Here is a 6,448-nt window from a genome sequence, read left to right as displayed (position 1 = left end):
TTTTTTGCACCGCTGCCTCCCCCCGCTTTAATAAAAAAAAAGTTGTACCCCCCTCAATTTTTTCAAGAAATTTATTTCATAAATACTTAACTGATATTATCAGACTACAATTTTATATGCAATATTATGTAAAAATATGCATAAAACTTATTATTTTTTCTATTTGTTTATTTTTAATATTGTGTCCAAAATGTTAGATTATTGCGATATTTGTATTCTGGAAACTGATGTACGCGCCCCCCTTAGAACAACCCAGCTTTCCTTGTGAGGCGCGCCTTACATGTTGAAAACTGCTACTATAATATAATTAAAAACTGAACCATATAAAATAGAAATAAACTTTGGCCACATTTATTTAAAATTCACCAGTAGTGTTATTTATAAAATTCTTGGTAAAGTCGAATTTTGCTTGAACTAAAAATATTTCAGGAAGTCTCGAAGTAAATAAGACGAGATAATGTTACTAGAAATACGTGAGCTAGCAACGTTCTGAATTTCTTTATTAAACCGAGTATCAGCTCATAGTTTCCCTGCAAAATAGTGCGACGTGCGTTTCCATTTTTTTTTTAGTTAAATGAACATTTATTTTGTGCCGTATTTAACCGGAAAAAATATATATTCATCAGGAGCCTGCACGTGTAATTAAAATTACTTCGTGATTTACAGCTTTCAAAACGAGGCGCGCTTGGACGGGTGACAAATGCATTTTATCCAGAGCGAAAAGCGCACGGGCTGCGGGCGTGCGTTTATCAGCATAAGTATTTTTGTATAAAGCCACCTGTATAAATTTCTATCAAACTGTGCGGGAATTTATGCAGGCTATGCAAAAAAAAACATGTGGAAAATTATCGGAGTTTTTATTCACAACTAATCGTATTATTTCCTCTTTTGTAGGTTGCAATCTAGCAATCAACATTAATTGTTTCAAAAAGTACTCAAAGTACCTATTACTGCACTACAAAATCATTACACAGAACTATTGTTTTTAAATAATTAAAAATCATAACTATATAAAGGGAATATAGAAACCCAACTTTTGTTATGGGTTTGTTAAATAGATATATGTTCACATTGTACCGGGATTTGCATTATTAGTACGGGAGATTGGGTATGGTTGTGCCAGAGTACGGAAGTGACAGTCGTCATTATAGCTAAACTATACTGATTTTGAGAGTTTCAAAAAAAAATTAAGTATGTTTGTTTGATCAAGTTTCCATTATTGCATGGAGTCAGCATCATACAATAACACTTCTGTAGACCGCACTACTTTTAATAAGTCAATTTTTTAGTGTTTTTTGTATGATTTTTTTTAGGTTTTAGTACATTTACTTTCTTCTCAAAATTTTAAGATATTAATCAAATTTCTAAATTCGTAATATAAATGTCAATTAGGCAATTGACATTTATAGTGAAAATTAAATAAATAAGAAAAACGTTACACTATGCTAGTAATTAATGCTTTATCATAGATAATATGAATTATCTATTAAGTATGACTAAATGAAACCAATATCAATTCAAATTATTTAAATTCAAAACTGTGATTTAATTTAAATATTTCTATATAATTTGAATAAATCCCAATCTACAAAAGACTAATATACTAGTTTCTTTTTAATCTATTATCATAAGAAACGATAACTAATTCATACTTATTGAAATTATATAAAATACTAATTACAATATATTTGACGGACGTATTTAGAAAGACATTAAGAATATCATTTAACCATATACAGTGTATTGGTTGTATGTATAAATTTACATAAATGAGACATAAAACATAGCACATAACTTACACTTTTTATTGATAAATTATTTACCAATCAATTACCAACTAATTAATTAATAGCCAATGTTAATTAATTATCAAAGTAAACGTAATATAATTGTCAATTAGGCAAAACATTATAGTAAATATTGATTAAATGGGTAAAACGCTATATTTTTCTAAGTTCTAAATTCTAAATTTTAGTTTATAAAGAACAATAAGTAAATCATACTTATTGAGATTATATAAAATACTAATTATTATATTTGGCATGAAGAAAATGACATGAAGAAAATTATTCAACCATATACAGGGTGTAGATTTTGAATGTATAATTTGCATAAAATGATTTGAATAAAACTTTAAATTTTGCACAAATAAAAAATAGCACAAAAATTACACTTTTATTTCGTAGTGAATGTTTGATTAATTGGCATTATAAATGTAATTACTATGTAAACTGCTGAACTTCTTAATAAATAATTTTTTAAAGTACTTTTATTAAATCATTATACATACTAGTGGCTAGTGGTTTGGAAATTCCTCTTTTTATGCCCGATGAAAATATTCATGTTCAAACTCATTAAAATATTACAATCCGGATAATGAATCGATTAATCGTCGCAATTTTATGGCTAACCATAACATATATTTTCGGATATAAATATATATTTTGGAATGCAATAACATTTGCGTGTAAACGATATATGCATACTTTCAATATTTTGTATATTTATTGGTCGTTTTTTATTATACAATATAATTACGTTCAATTTTGTTACCATATAAATTGAAAATGATATATAAGTATTGAAAACTATTGTTGTGAGTTTCAATTGCTTTAAAGGCATATTTATTGATAAATGTCGAAAAAATGTGTTCCGGATGAGAATATGAAGCATTACAAAATAATTTAGTAAAGTACACATAATAAAAATATTTTATTTTGGTAATAAGTTTATCATGTGCATTAATAGTTGATATTAAAATAATATTCATATGATTTAGAATGTTAGTATAAAAATCATATGAGAAATATTAAAATTGAATGATATATAATCATTAGAAACTAAAGTTGTGAGTTTCAATTGCTTAAAAGGCATATTTACTGATAAATGTCGAAAAAAAATGTTCTTGGATGAGAATAAAAAGCACTACAAGTAAAGTACATAATAAAAATATTTTATGTTGGTAATAAGTTTCACCATGTGCATTTAAATAAAAGATATTGGAATAATATTCAGACAAATGATTTAGATTTGTTAGTATAAAAATCGTATAAGTAATATTAACAATTGCATACGTTTTAGGTAAAGTTAAAATTGTCCCAAAATCAGTGCAAGCCTCATGGATTATTGGTAAATTAATAATGTAGTTGTGCATAAAGCAAGTTAATAGTTTATCTAATGAAATATAATTATCTAAATTAAAAATTTATCTAATTAACAGAAAAATATATTCATTTCCTATTAACAATATCAAGAGGAATCATATGACATAAATAAAAATACTTTTAACTTAATTTCTTGAAAATGTTTAGAAAATATAATTTTTATCTAATTCTTAAAGCTGTTTTAATAAAAATAAGTATGTTAACTATTTGCATGCTAATTTATCGTCACAGTAATTTGAAATATTATTAAAATTTAAATAAAAGACTTATACCACCGGATGGAATTAGAAGAAATTCTTGACTTAACCGTGTAGTTTTATGACTAACGCAGGTACCAGAATTAAAGAGTACATGTATATATATATATATATATATATATATATACATATATGTATGTATATATTTGTTTAAATTTTCATAGCGAAATAACTTTAATCTACCACAAGCAACTTATTTCTATCACAGCACTGAATTTATTCTGTGCTTTGTGTATATATTGTTCCAAAAAAGATTCCTCGACGCAACAAACTCATTCATCAAAGAGATGCCGGCGATACATTGCTATATTTTGTTCGCATGAAATATTTAATATTTATACATGACATGTAACATTGGCCGTCGCTAGCAACAAAATATGGGGAAGGGAACAGAAACAAATAACTTGAAAAAATGCGAACGGCCCGAATTAAAATATTATATTCCTGCGAGAGCATCAGATGGTTGTATAGAAAATATTTTTTATTATAATTTGGAGGGGCTGTGAAAAATGTTTACCTCTTTTACGTTGGATTTTATATTTATCCTGCAATTTATAACAAGCGATGCAAGGTGTCTAAAAACTTAAGTCAAGCCTAAGCGGGGGTATTGAGCTTAACTACCCTGAAAAAAATTTGAAAAAAGTATATTTCACTTTGAAAATTATCTTAATTTATGAGGTTTCAAGTGCAACCTAGAGTTTTGGTAATACTATAACCATATTCCGGTTATTACGGTTCATTTTTATTATTTTTGTGTATTTAAATCTTAGAACCGTAACAGTAAATAATATTTCTAGAAACGCAGTCAAAAATTCTAACCCTATTGTTCTGAATTTTTAAGAATTAAAACTTTTTGTTGAAGCATATTTTTAAAATGTAAAAAATTGTTCGACTTTGAAAAGGCTCTCCATAAAAAAGAGTGCGCGTAAGGTTCACACACGATTGAAGTAAAACTTATTTGCTACTGTAGAATTTGGCATTTAAATAAAAACAAATACATCATATAACAATTTTGAATAATGTTTATCAGTAATATGGTAACACTCGAGATGCACACATTTATTAGTGTCAACCATTATACACATTTATATAATGATAAAATATAAAATATATATTCATAATAGCATTAAAAATAGTTATGAAATTTAAAAACAATAATGTAATTAAAGTCAGACTTCAAATATGACATGATTGGTTTGTCATTGTAATTAGCATTTATGAATGAAGCTTCATTAGACAATAAAGTAATTGCTGATTAATAAATTCTATAATATTCGTTCACATAGTGGATTACTAAAGAAATATTGTTTTCACAATTTCACTCATCATGTAATTGCATTTGAAGAACTTCATGCCATTAAAATTAACATACATTCATTGACTGACTGATGGTATTTTTTTTACTTCTTTGCTAGCGACATTTAAACCTTAGAACTGTAACCGTAAATAATATTTCTAGAAACTAGAAAATTTTTTCATTCAAAAATAGTAAAACAATTGTTCCGAATTTTCAAGATTTAACACTTTTTGTTGAAGTATATATTAAAAATGTGAAAAATTGGTGGACTTTGAAAGGCTCCCTTCAAAAAAATGTACTAAAGTGTGTTAGAATAAAGTTTCACCAAAACTTGGCTCATTTAATCAGAATTGTATAATCTTGATCTTGTTGTTAATTTTATAATTTAAAATTTCATGCAGATAATCAAATCCAGAGAATAACCCGATAATAGCAAATATATTTCACTCACATACAGTTCAAATATTTCTTTCTCGTATGTTAAAGCTTTTGCGTATAACAAACATTTAAAGTGATGTGAGTAAAATGCCCTAGAATAATTCATTTTTAAGGTTTTTATTTATTTTATACTCCCGAAAAAATGCGCCAAATTTAGAAGAAACTGTCAATACACTCTAAACCTTTAGAACATTTTTTTTTCAAAGGAGGGACTCTCAAAGTTGACTAAACTGAAAATAATAAATTTTTACATTTATAATAATATTTATCATAATTAACTAAAAAAAAACTATTTTTACAATAGGTATAATGATAATAAAAATTTTGAAGTGTGGTATTCAACAGGATTCAATGGGATCTTAGCATATGTGGCACTAATGCCAAATTATTACATTTCTCAAATATTTATTCCAACTAAGCTTCGAGCCAGTCTCAAAACTCAACTTATTTTATCGTTAATATAAATTGCTTTATTTAATTACTTTTCTAATTATATTATAATGATTATATCAAGATGTAATAATAATGTGAATATGGCCTAGTTGAAAATAACTTGTGTTTATACAGGTGACAAATTAAAGGCTTTATCACTTGTCTATACATTAATCATATTTACCTCATTAACCACTAATATACACGTTTATTGATGGTTATGGGTAGATGGGTTAATATTAAAAATTGTATTATCATAGTATGTATTATACTATGATAATCATTATTTTCATATAGTCATAGTCTAATAGGTCCAGAACATAAGTACATCAACGAGTAAGTCAACATTTTAAATTGGATAATAAATGTAAGGTAATGAGCTTATGATTTTAACTCCTTTAACTCTTTTCTTTCCCAGATGCCGCAAAATTCATACATATCTCGGCATTTTCGAGTGGAAAGAGTTAATTATATTAAATGATTGTTTATAAAATTGAATTCCAGTATATTTTGCAAAGTATATTTATATATATAATAAGTATATTTTTAATAATTAGTACTTATTATTTATTCGACGTTTCAATAATATTGATTAATTAACGTGTCTACTATATTTGTAGTACATGGTCAGCAAAAAATTAATCACAGCACCAGAAAGTTTAAGAAATTCACCTTAAGGCAGAATTCCATGCATCACAAGTTTTTTTTTCAGTATTAATCAGTGACCAGAAAAAGACAAGTTAAGTAAGTTTAATAGTTGAATAGATTCCATATAAAAAAGTATTAGATTTAAGTGCAAAATTTATACAAATAAAATGCGCTCGTAGTTGAGATCTAGAAATTTTTAAAAGCATACTTCA

The 6,448-nt window shown here is 26.2% G+C and overlaps 1 protein-coding gene across 1 annotated transcript in view; it reads left to right on the top strand.

Moving 5' to 3' along the window:
* Positions 1 to 6,448, top strand: part of LOC113371115 — a 97,595-nt gene that overhangs the window by 67,744 nt on the left and 23,403 nt on the right. The gene's annotated exons all lie outside the window — the stretch shown is intronic.

This window comes from Ctenocephalides felis, unplaced genomic scaffold, assembly GCF_003426905.1.
Source record: "Ctenocephalides felis isolate EL2017-DRISC unplaced genomic scaffold, ASM342690v1 CF-g0.4_SCAFFOLD_01492, whole genome shotgun sequence".
Taxonomy (NCBI): Eukaryota; Metazoa; Arthropoda; class Insecta; order Siphonaptera; family Pulicidae; genus Ctenocephalides; species Ctenocephalides felis.
Note: the sequence above shows the minus strand (reverse complement) of the source record. Positions and strands in the feature narration are given on the sequence as shown.